Raw genomic sequence first — 13572 nt, 5'->3', positions numbered from 1 at the left:
CGAGATAGTTGAGGCGTGATGAAAGGTGATACTTTTTTATAGTACTAGTAAACTGTATTCATGCATAAGGCACACATTGATTCTTTTAGCTGCATTGTCACGGGAAAGTATTCAGTGAATGAGATGGTTATTTAGTCTGGTACCCTGAACTCTCTTTCTCCATTAAACTTTGTTATATGGCCTCATTACTAAAGGTGTAATGGACGAAACTGTCCCATATCGACCAAGAGTAACAAAGAGGAGATGAATCAAACAACCATACTAGGATTATTGTTTCATTCATATTTCCTTGATTCATCTTACTGTCAATCCAACCATAGAAATGTTTAGTCTTTTCTGCAGAGAAATTTCCGACAAACAAAATATTATATTATAAACTCCTGGTTGGTGTCCTAAATGAGTAATTACCGCCCATGTTTAATTAAAATAATAAGAACGAGAGGGTGCTTCATTTTACTCAAATACATTCAATAACACTCAAATATACTCAAATGCACTCAAATACACATATTGAACATATCTTAAGTGGTAAATTTATATATGTCTACAAGTTTTAATCTTGACTGCATGGAGGGCGTGATAAAATAATCCTGTACTATTTGTGTAGGTGTGTGTCTTTCCTGCATTGATTACCAAAAGAAAGATATTAGATTTGCAACATATACTATAATGCATGACTGGTAAGTGGGTTACAAATTCCTAATTCGTTGAATCTTAGAAAGGCATTTAAAACCTCACAAAATTGTAACTAAAATGTCTACAAATATTTTACAATCTCTATATCCGATAGATTATCGTCATAAATGGCTATTTCTCAAACAGGCACATAATGTCATAAAGTGGCAAAATACAAATGTGTATTATATCATATAAATCATATAAAAAAAATTATACGTCTTTGTCTGACTTAGTTATTAACCAGATTCGAAATTTACCTAACAATTCAGTGCCAATTAATAATGCACATGTTTAACCATAGCCTTTTAGTTTTACAATGGAAGCAATATACACATATCGCTCATAAGCCTCAACACATATTTGGAGGCGTTGATTTATCGGACTAGTAATTATCCACTTTAAGTTTTTTTTAACGGAACTTCACTTTGCAGGGTGTCCAATTTACACTGGTGATATGCGAGTATATACAGTACTGGATGATGAAAAATTAACGAATTATTGGTTATTACTGGTTATTTCTAGAACAGAAAACATCAATAAGTTTTGAAGATAATGTATCAGTATTATCAGGAATAACATGTTCTCAGTACCTGTTGCAGAAATCCAGATGAGAAGTTATCTGACGGTGACGGTCCAATCTCCTGCAGTGTGCAGGTCCGACACTGGTAAGGTCATCCGTCTCACCAAGAAACTTGAAAGTCTCACTGGATAGATATTCACAGCTGTAGTGAACCCATATCTGACATGCCTCACATATAATACTATTAGCATCCTCCTTGCACTCTCCATATGGCCAGCATGATACTCGGGCTCTTTTGGGACGTGGAATTTTAAGTGAAGTTGGTGAGAAAAAAATCGAAAACAGAACAATATTCAGAAGAAGGTTGAAGATATTCTTATGAACCAAATGAGCCATATATTAAGCACACACCTCATTGATTGCTGTCCAGATTTAAAAACAAGAATAGCGAACGAATGAAATATGTGTACCTCATTCACAAGATCAGTCAGAATTTGCCAATCATAACTGTGAGTAATGCAAAACTTCCGGCATTCAGTGTAACAAGTAACAAATTAGAAATTAGGCTCTCATTAAAAATACTTATATGTGATTATTAATCAAAATCATACCTTTCACCATTCACTGCACATACTCACAAGTATAAATTAAGGTTACACTGATATTACTTTAGTAATTATTACAGAAACAATATATGAAAGTTCAGGTATTCATCCAGCCAAATACATATTATTCAAATTATTAATATAAATATGTTATTAAGTGCAAATGTCCAAAACATAGTGAAGTCAATTTATTTTCTTAGATCTGAACACGGGACTAAGACCATAGGCTTCATTCCAATTTGTATTGTTGTTTGTCTTTTTATTTATATTAACTTAATGATGTTAGAACATCATTTGATCAAAATAAAGAACAATACTCAATACAACACGTGTAAAATGTAAATAGTTATCAAACAAATTAAAGATATAGATGAAATTGAATTATAAGTATTATAAACTAATGCGTTTTATGTTTTCAAGAACACAATTCCAAAACAATGGAAATGAAATAGAACCAAAGGTTAACGAATAAAATCGTATCCTTCCAATTTAGTGTTGCTTATACCATCTACGAGTATCAAGCGTTACCAGTCCTCGTAGTTATTAATAGAGTGGATGCAAATCACGTGAACAGTTATGTCTAATAATAGAGATAGTGGAGGCTTGCATTGGTTGAATTCATCAGTTAACGACTAATCTGGTCTACATATATAAATATACAATAAAAGATACATTTAATATGCATATTTTACTGTAACTGAGTAAAACGACGCGCTGAGTTAACTATATAATCTACTTTAAACTACTGCATACATTCGACGCTTTTTTTTCTCTCGAAGAAATACCGGAGAGAATTCCGAAAGTATACAACTTTAGCTATGTTTTTAGGCTTCGACAGTCACCAGTACACGTCGGCACGATCAGTACTGAATAACTGATATCGGGGAAAACGTATTAAGGTAAGTATAAGAAATGTTTCCCTTTACTATCATTTATCCAGCATTTTTTTTTAAAAACCCAATGTTTGTTTTTGCTACTCGATCTGACACCTAGATTTGACTGAAATTATGACGTACTGGCTGGACATCAGGTTCCAGGTGTATAAAATAATCGTCCCTATACAATTTTCCTACATTTGTATTATCGTTTTATGCACAAATTACTGAAACAATTATTCAACCTCAGAGATAAAAAAATAAAATAAACAAAGAAACACACTATTTAGAGCTCCAAGATATACCTGTATGTATGTATGTATGTATGTTTGTATGTATGCGTGTGTGTGTGTGTGTGTGTGTGTGCGTGCGTGTGTGCGTGCATGTTTCGATGCATTTATGGATGAATGTATGTATGTATGTATGTATGTATGTAATTATGTATGTATGTATGTATGTATGTATGTATGTATGTATGTATGTATGTATGTATGTATGTATGTATGTATGTATGTATATATGTGTGTGTGTGCATGTATGTATGTATGTATGTGTGTGTGTGTGTATGTATGTATGTGTGTGCAATCTAGCTGTGGAGTTTTGTGAATATGGACTGAATTGTAATTTGATCTGTTTCACTTTCTCCCTTTCTGGCATTTAGTTTGTTCTTCATACGAGAGAGCGAGAGAGAGACAGACAGACAGACAGAGAGAGAGACTCGGACTCACGGACACACCCCTTTAGATTTAAAAAATATAACTCATGCAGAAAGGGGTCCACAAACATAGACATCAATATAAACGAGGGCACGTGTTACCGAGGGACCTCTAAACATTGAAAAAGTCCTCTTTATTCCACCTCCTTTATTTGAGTCATAAGATATAATTAATTTGATAATACAAAGTAGGTTGGCTTTAAATTCAGTGCAACGACAATACAATACTTCCGCAAGTCAGTTATCAAAGCACGTTCTGCACTTAATTAGGTTATCAGCGAAAAGCTTGCTGACATAGTTGTCATGGTAGACTGACGCATTTAATGTTTAAATATACATTGTATTTATAATGATTACGCTTAAGAGGAACTAACAGATGAAGAGAAACACAAATTGTACTTAAGAAAAATTGCTTAATTGGTATTTAAATATTAATGTACTGCCTACACTTGGCGTAAGTAAAATTTTCATTAATAGAAATGTCCTTGAATATCTTTAATTACGGTGTACTACGAACGTCTTTTGGAAAGAAAATATAACCAATTATGTGACTTCTTATTAAAAGTTGATAGTTTAAAAATGTTGATTAAACTTTTCATGTCCTATATACCGTTTTCGATCATAAAACAAGCGATATATTAACATTCCAGCTACCAATATTGATCTCGATTGTCTTCAAGTACAAGAAATAGGGAACAATATTTTTGGTATTTTCTGGTATTAAAAAAATTGGATCCACGCCTGACCCCGAGTTATAAGCGGGTTCGTGAGTTATCAGGGCGCAACGTGTCGAGGGATTGGTGTGTCTAAAATGGGCTGCTTGCTTGGAATTGTTATAGGGATAATACATCCAGTTGCTCAATGAAGACATCAGTTTATACAGTTATATTGTCCCTGATTTTTGTTTTATTGTATGGCCCTGTGGTCAGTTTTATTTTATAATTATACATGTTTCAAATAAATCATAAAACACCTCGCCAAACTAATTTTAGGTTTTCGACTATTTATCTATTTTCGTTCCGGTATTTTCATTTGGTTTAGGAATTTTTAGTTTGTTCTGGGTTATTCTTGTATATTGTCAGATCGATTTTGCCCTAATTACAGGGGTCCATGTATTTACCGCAAATCACCGCATGCCAACTGCAAACTACCTTTAAAATACCATATAATGCTTATGTATAAGTGAAAAAAATGTGAAATTTATCATACAATATGTGAACAAATTTTGAAATGAGACTTCATTTTACATCGAGTCCGATTTGCAGCTGGAAGGTATTGTTACAGTATGTGCATTGTTTGTTTTCATAATCGCTAACATATCGATGACATTCATTAGATAATTGGAATAAGTAACTTTATTTGACTAATATATTTGGGTATATTTGAGTGTGTTTTAGTATGTTTCAATGCATTTTAGTGGCTACGATGTGGTAGCAGGAATGTCCATGAAGTAGGGGTACACATATTAGTAATATTTAGTAACTTGATGTGCATTTCTTCTTGCATAATTGTTTTTATTATTATTTTCTACAATTTTCCCTTGAAATCACATATATTGGTGGCATGTAAAGAAAGGAGAGGTTATTTAAACAGCATTTCACAAGATATATTATTTTCTGCTCTTTAACAGATGTAAAAGCGTTGCCCCTCCCCTTGATATTTAGTAATGAAATTTAAATCATGCGGACGAAATAATTCTATATAATGCGTTTTGCACCGTGATATTGATTACAATTCGTCATTTTGCAGACTTCTACAAATTACACCGTATCAAAACACCAGTTAGAAGCAATTTTGATTTTGAAATCTGTTTAATTAACATATTTCCAGTTTTGCCTTCTTGTTTAGTTGTATAGCACTGCAAAAATGTTTAAAGGGAACTAAATACCTGTATCTACCATATCATTCAACCATTTCAGATCATCTGCCCGGAAGTTGTATATTATTTTTATTTGATGTAAGAACCAGAGAAAACATTATTTTTACCAATACATATTTTTCACAAATATTCTTTAAATAAGATTAAAAATCACTTTACAATAACACACACACACACATACACACATAGTTAACTCACTGTTTACTGGCAAGGAGGAGCCTCACACAAAACACAAACAAATATGCTACCTTTCTTATAAATTTATAAACTAAATAAATGGTCAATTCTAATAAATGAATTATGAATGACTTAAGGAGGATTTAAAACTATAGTGACTGACCCTATGTTGAGGAGGAAAAAAACATCTGTTAAGTACATATAGCAGTAGCACTTCCCTTTAGAAAATTAATGTTCAGCATTGCAATAAGCAAGAAAATCAAATTGTGGCACAGATAACAGAAGAGATATATATTAAATTTAGTAGTCAAAGCCAATCTCCTGTCAATTCGTTTAAATTGCTCTTGCTTTTTCTTTTCTAGATCTTTCTGTTGGTTTGGCTTTCGAGTAATATTCTTAGCACTATTTGAAACAGAGAATCTTACATTGGTTGTAACTGTTTCTGCTATGATTTGCTTTTTGTTTATCAAATTCTTAAGGGCTATCTATAATTTGTTATTACACTACTTCTCGGTTTTGAAACGCCATATTACGTTGTTGACACAGTATGCAGCATAATCTCTGTGAACACGGTAATTGCTTTCATCGTGCAGTGCATATCTAAAATCAACGAACTGGAGATTTTTTCTGCTTGGTTCAGTTACATGGCAACGCATTTTTGCTTTTACATACCATCATAATATTTAATGAAGAGAGGGTGGTCACGAAAGGTTGCTTCAACTATGATGATCTCCACTCAAGACGACGGAGCTGTACGCATTAACCAGCCTATTGTTACCAAATATTGTATCCATGACTGTTCTCGTCAGATTCCCAGTCACACCAGATTTTCTTTTGCAGTTGCGATTTAATGTTTTTTTTTCATGTGCTTTGTACATTGCACCTGAGACACAATCGGGAAGGAGATCTCCACAGGGCGATTTATTTCATCTGCACCATATGACAAGTGCTTGTGCTGTGTTGTTTCGACACTTCTGATGTTCTCAAGTTTGTCTTCAATGTGGGATATTAATGTTCTGTATGTCTCATAACTTGTGGTTTTTTTTTTTGCAAAAGTTTGCGGCCAAAATAAAATGGCATGTTCACTGGTATCTTTGCTTATGATACTTTGGTTTGTGTATATTATTCGTGTGATATAAAGTCTTCCTAAATCAAAAGTCTGTCCAACTGTTATTGTTTGCCCACTTTTTTATATGGTTGTCAAAATATAATATGATGGATGGCACGTTTCTCCCTCGTATTATTCAGTTTACAAACGGATGTTTCCCACACATACCAATTATTCCTACCAGCTTATTAGAAACATTTTCTGAATAAGTATTTTGGTTTTGTTATTTTCGTTTACATTCTTCTTTACACGTTATTGTTTCTTGTTGGACGTTCTACGGTCCATTTAAAGAGTACTCTTGTTTTCATTCGTTATAAACTTTCCTAGGTGTTGAGTGGGGGAGTCTATCTGATATTTTGTCCATGGTTGTAGGATTTGATCCCATGTATGGACCGATTGACATATGGTTGAAATAAACCACCATCTAACTGTTGTGAATAAACTACTACCTGATGATACATGTTTTATACAGACAATGGAAACTGGTGCAAAAAATATGCACATATGTAGTTTCAATTGACATTTTCAAATTTATTTGAGTGCTTTTGAGTAACATTTAATACTTTATTGTATATATATATATATATATATATATATATATATATATATATATATATATATATATATATATATATTTTAACCCCTCCAAAGACATTTTATGAGATAAAATTGAGTTAATATTGTTAGGACTATATAGTCACAAACAAATAATTTAAAAAGCAAGCTCAACATGTTTTGCAAACTTTAATAAGTTACAAACGAAAATGTGAGAGGAACTTACATTATTATGAAGTGAATCCAAACTGAATACTCCTTATAAAGGTCTGTGAACGTCCTACATGAATGAAAAGTTCCATCTAAAACGGGAAACATACTGGTCATCCGAGAACTATGACATTGTCAAGATGGATTTGTCGAGAATTCCTTCAATCAAGCTATAACAGTTCCAAATAATATTATAGTCCCAATAATTAACAATTTGTATTTCCACTGAACAGTCAAAACAATTGTTTTTTCTTCTCGAATAATATCTAAATGCAACCATAAAACACGTCTGCATATTTACAACAGGAACACAAGAAGTATTAATGATTGCAAATAGTAAAGAAACTTATTGCTTAATTCTATCTTTGTATATACACTGTGTTTTAATTGTGACTGTATTTTGCAATAGATCCTACCTGTCGGAATAGTGTACTCATTTTGCTTCAAATTGGCCTATTCATGTAACCTACAGTACACCAACCAATGGGAAGTTATATAACTATAATGGAAATGTCAAAACCCCATCAGCCACTGAGACATTAAGCCATTAGCATCATTTCAGTGTTATTAAGATTATTATTAAGAAATGTCAGCACATACAAAAACATCTAGATCCTGTATAATACTAAACTCTTACAATACTCAGGACACGTAAGTAAAATTTAACTACATATATTCTGTATTATTTACAGACATGAATACAAATTAACATATCGTGTACCAGGAGTTACAAAAATATAGATATACATAAAAATATATTTATAAAGGTGGTTTCCGGTAGGTTTGCTATTAATTACGGTCTCGTTAGCCCCGCAATACCGGTTGAATCGAACCGAATGCCTAGCTGATTCCCAGCCTTTGAAATATAAAATTTTGTCTTGGATTTATATGTGACAATTACATCTTTTTGAAATTTTATTTTCCAGCCTCAGGTACATTTTCATCAAGAAATAGATCTCTGCTTTTTTCCTGACAGTACCAATAATGTCAGAAAAAAAGCATGGAGACTGGACAAACTATTAGGTCTATGAATTAGAAAACCCAATTAGAGAACAAAGTAAAAATGAACATAAATGGTCTAGAATGTTAACTCTAGGCTTCTAACATGGCCAGAGGTTTTTAGACCTGCGCGCTTTCCATACCTGCTACTCTAGATGATGGCGGAACAGCCGGTGGTACATCATCGTTGATTGTCGGAGGCGCTATTTACAGCCGGATGTTTACAGCTGGGTGTTGGGCTACGATCAGTAGCTGCCGGCTGTGATAGATTTGTAATTAAATCGTCTTTGCAATAATAACAATGAGCGATTCTGTGTTAACCATGGAATCTCGTACATCTAAATTAGCACGGCAACAACTGGAGGCGATTGAGAAATATTTCCCTGCCCGTGATTCTGTTAAGCAGAAATTACACGTGTGTCAAGAAGCCAACTAAGAAGGTTGTGACAGCAATTTGGGTGAAACAGAAAACTCATAAGGCATTTGTGCTAGTGTTGCTGGTCTTTTTCAGCCAACTAAACCATCTGAGCAACCTAAAAAAGACCTACTTGATTTGCCGATGAATGTTTAACAATAATATAGTTGCTTCTGCCGTAGGATATCAAGCTCTCAAAAACCTGCTGGATCCAAGCTCTGCATATATTCCAGGATCAATATGGACTCCTTTGTGTTTTGAATGCTCCATGGTATATCACAAATCAGGAGAAAATATGGTGATCTTAAATGTACAGATTAACTAAACAAGTCAAGGAAGTTGTTATAAATCCATTATGAGGGGATATAATTCCACCCGAGCGACTACAATTTGGACTGCCCCATATCGACGATGTGACTAAGAGTGATTCTGATGTGGATCCTGGTCATGTTACTGCAGAAAGTCTCCAGACCCCACCCCACACTTGAACTACTACCATTATATCAGCCATCATGGTCCAAACCGGTTAGAGTTGATACTATATTAATTTACCCAGGAATGTATTGCTGCTCTTATAACAGGCATATTTCTGCGGTTTAGTGCCATGGTCTCATTTTGTAAAACCCCATGTATGTTGGCACTATGAGACACAAAGATTGGAGAAATGTTGTATTTGGAGTCGCCAATAATCTTCAAAGGATGGGCAGGCCTGAAGACTCCAGTAGATTTGATACATTTAGCAAGGGGTTCAATGAGTATATTACTGCATTACGAGTAAATTACTGTATTACGAGTATATTACTGCATTAAGCGAACCTGGAAAACGACAGCGTGAAGAAACAAAGCTTCAATGTATGAGAGAAAGATAGATCGCAGTGGGCAGCGAAGAAAGGTCCCTGGCCCCAACCCCCAAAAGCCAGCCACGGCGGCAACTGCTCTGGAGGACAGGGTCCATGTGCGATGAAGGCTCTGACGCTCCCGCACAGACCTTACTACCCGAAGAGGCGGTCTTACTAGACTCGACCCGAGTAATGTCACTTGCTGACGTTGATCAACTTGAGTTGCTGATTGGCGGGCGACAGACTGGCTAAAATTCTACAGGAATCATCAATGTAGCAGCTGAGATTTGTCTGCGACTGTTCACAGGTGTTGTCATGGATACTGTTATTCATCAACGAATTTGTTGACTACTACTTCAGTGACTGATTAATAAGATTAGCGACAACCCAATAATAATGATTGCACACAGCGCTTAATGTGGACCTTAACACATCTGGGTGATAAATTCACGAGTACCAGTATATAAAGTTACCTACCGAGATGGACACTTTGGATGTTATTCCAGTTATATTCAGAACTGTGGCCTCAAAATCAACTAGTAATAAAAGCCATTGACATTTTGACAAGGCGCTTGGCACCATTGGTGATATTGCTGGCAAAGCATTCTCAGCAATCTGACTACTTGCATAATTATTACGGGGACCAGTCCGACCCCAGAATGTTACACTAACAAGCATCGAAGCAATGCCATCAAGTGTCAGTAAAATAATAAATCAAGCTGGCAATGAGCGGTCGAAATAATTATCTGGTGTGTTATCACTGATAAAACAAGCTGCCTCTGAGAGAGAAAATATATAACAGCAAGTCAGATAGCAGGAAGTGGTCTTAATTCAGTAGTGAATGATCAACATCATTTGAAATAACAGCTACTATAAATCAGATGTGCAAGAGCATATCTGATAACAGCATTTGACATGGACACACCAGTACTCATGGATGAATAGGCGCATGATTATCTATACTGTTCTTATGATGCACGCGTACCTAACGTGCCTGGACGAATTGAGAAACAAGTACAAGATACAAGCATATATTTCTTGCCCGCTGAGGCTTTCAATGAGATCGAAGGAAAACGTATGAAAGCAGATGATACTCCATAAAGATTTTTAGATCTAGTCGGCTTTGTAAACAATGGCATCATGGCGTTGTTCGAAAGTGCTACATACAACTACGACGATTATCGGGTTAGGGCGATACAGCGATGATTATTCATGGTTCGCTGGTCCATTAATTATCGCGAAGGATACCATTGATCACCCCGAGAATTGTAACTTGAGAATGAACACCACTATAACTGAGGTAGCATCGATGAATGAAGATTTCAAATTACAGCACGTCAATTAATGTTAAATGATGATGATTAATTTTCATGTTTGATTCCACTATCACATATATTTGGATTTTTCAGTAACGCAAGAAATGTTATATTTGGAGATAAACACAGTGCAGTGTTTGTGAGAAAATCCACCGACAATGATGCATTCCAGCACCCCGATACCAATAATGCTGGCAAAGTAAGGCTAACACAGCTTTCATTATGGATGACAGCAATGACGCCATCAATGACTGAAGTGCAATAGCTGCTCTCATGGATAGTCAACGCTGTCATGGCTGACAATGACCACAGATAGTGTCTAGAGTACTGTAACTAGAATATTCACATGGCAAATATCATCACAGCAAGCCGTCTTTGCGCAACAACATATATTCATTGTGTTTAAGGATATCGCGAAAGTAGATTCACAGACACAAATCCCAATGGTGTTTGACATGTTCGGGTTTAGTGAGGTTTCGTTGAGGATAAAATGGACATCGAAAACCATTCGAAGAAATATTACTGTATTTTAAAATTGATGAAATTTATGGGTCATGATCAAAACGTTAATTCTGATTTGCAGAGTTCTCACTGGGACTACACGCTATATCTGATCTAGTTTTTCTCACTGGAACACTGGGATTTGCTCAGACAGTCTGTCGTCGATCTCCACTTCCGAGCTTGTGTGACATGACCAACTCTAATTGCTGAGGTTAGACAATCGCTGTTATATTATCAGGCAGAACAATGTTACTCGAAGGCTTTGGTTGCCGAATGAGTCTTTGATGCACTGGTGGAAAACATGTAACCGGATCACTAATGATATTTTGCTCTATAATATAATGTAATGAGTATTTAAATTGTCCATGATATTATAATGTCATATCATCACGTGAATGTTACACTGACACCATGTCAGATTAAAAAGCTAAATTAGCATCTGAATTATTTTGTTGAACAACAATATCGCTAAAATGGTGGCATTGTAAGGCTCTAACAGATTAACAACGACTAAGCCTCAGCTCAAGCACTACAGTGATGACAAACGATCACAGACTGGCATGCGACTTGATCTTACTGCGGGTGCCATTAAAGACAGTTATATTTTCACTTCTGGCAGCTAAACAGCGCTGATAGCCACTGCAGGCACAGCTGTTGCAAAAGCAGCTGCACTTGCTGATGTAAATGCTACCACGATAGCATTGAAGAAAGGGACAGGAAATGATCTGACCACAACAAATGAAAAAACATAAGTGGGAACGAGCTGCTTGGAGCTCAGTTCTACGATTACCAAGGACTCCAGCCTCATGGTACGGTTGTGGACTAAGAACAGCGCGTCAATGATATAATCGATGAATATTTTCCAAAGCTCATTAGCATATGGGAGAAAATCTGAGATAGATCAACATCAACTGTTCTTCGACACAACAATGGCATTGCTCATTCAGGATGGCATATATCTCCAGATATCATCATTATCACATTGACAGTATCCATGAACCTCGTTTGTGATGTCATTGATGTCAGTTATTTTGCAGATCTTGGGAAATCTAAGCAGGTGCAACCCGGATACATTCTCTACTCGTTTACTCCCGAGGTTCCCCCAGGTCATTTGATTGCATCAGTGCCTGTTAATCTTGTTTATTTACAATGTCATAGTCCGCTATTTTCATGGATACATTTCGGACCAATAAATCAGAGCAAGCATTTACTTGACACACAATGTACAACTAGTAATACGTTTGTATGTACTAGACATACAGTAGACCGTAAACGGTCCATCACTAGCAACCCATTCGTAAAATTAATACATTATTAGTGTTAAGACCGTGCCTTGCTGCCCGCATCCACCAGTTAAAAAAATGCTTTTATTCTACTGTTCGCAATTTTATTTTATTTTACTCTCAAAAGTCAGAGCTTTCCATGTCACAACAGAACGTTTCATGTAGACCGTACATCATAAACGGTCTATTGCTAGCTCTCTAAGGCAGACTCATATTCACTAGTATGATAAATTTTAAATTTTTTTAACTATCTTACATACATTCCCACAATCATTTTTATTTTGTATTAACCCGACAAATCCCAAAAAAACAACAAATTCCATCTTCATTGCGAATGGAACGAATTGCTGAATTTGTATATTATTGACAATCGCTGGGAATTGTATCATTGCCCCATGGCGTAATTTGATGAACCTGTACCAAATTGAATTGTGTATTATCCTTCGGAATTTCTTTCATGTAATGTTTCCAAATCATATGTGATTTTTTCAGGATTATGTTGATCATTAAGTTGTATACCTGCTAGTTGTAATTGCTCAATTGCATACATAATCGCATTAATATTTTCCTAATTCATTATACAAAAATTATTTCTTTAATATAAATGATGTAATGTGCTGGCACGAAAGGAGATGACCAGGCTCGGGTGGTTCATTTTTGCAAGTATTTCCTGGGAAGTGGGCATACTGCTTGCCATAAGCTGCTAGAATATTATTTACGTCTAACAGGCTTCAATACTGATCAACATTAATGTATGCTTAGACACTACTAGCTTGTGAACCCTTAGATTCTCAAATGACTTTCTAGCCCGTTCAGAGGGCGATCTAAATAATTCTGTGAGAGTGCTATCCTGTCTTTCCTGCACAAAACCTGCGATAACAGACATTATTAAAAGAA

The 13572-nt window shown here is 35.3% G+C and overlaps 1 protein-coding gene across 1 annotated transcript in view; it reads left to right on the top strand.

Moving 5' to 3' along the window:
• The first annotated feature begins 2544 nt into the window (after positions 1 to 2544).
• Positions 2545 to 13572, top strand: part of LOC149782378 (cell adhesion molecule CEACAM5-like) — a 136840-nt gene continuing 125812 nt past the window's right edge. The window contains exon 1 of the mRNA XM_089935120.1: positions 2545 to 2702. The gene's annotated coding sequence lies outside the window, so the exon portion shown is untranslated. The remainder of the gene's footprint in view (positions 2703 to 13572) is intronic.

This window comes from Sinohyriopsis cumingii, chromosome 15, assembly GCF_028554795.1.
Source record: "Sinohyriopsis cumingii isolate HCF-2022 chromosome 15, ASM2855479v2, whole genome shotgun sequence".
NCBI lineage: Eukaryota > Metazoa > Mollusca > Bivalvia > Unionida > Unionidae > Sinohyriopsis > Sinohyriopsis cumingii.
This window is presented reverse-complemented; position numbering and strand designations above follow the sequence as displayed.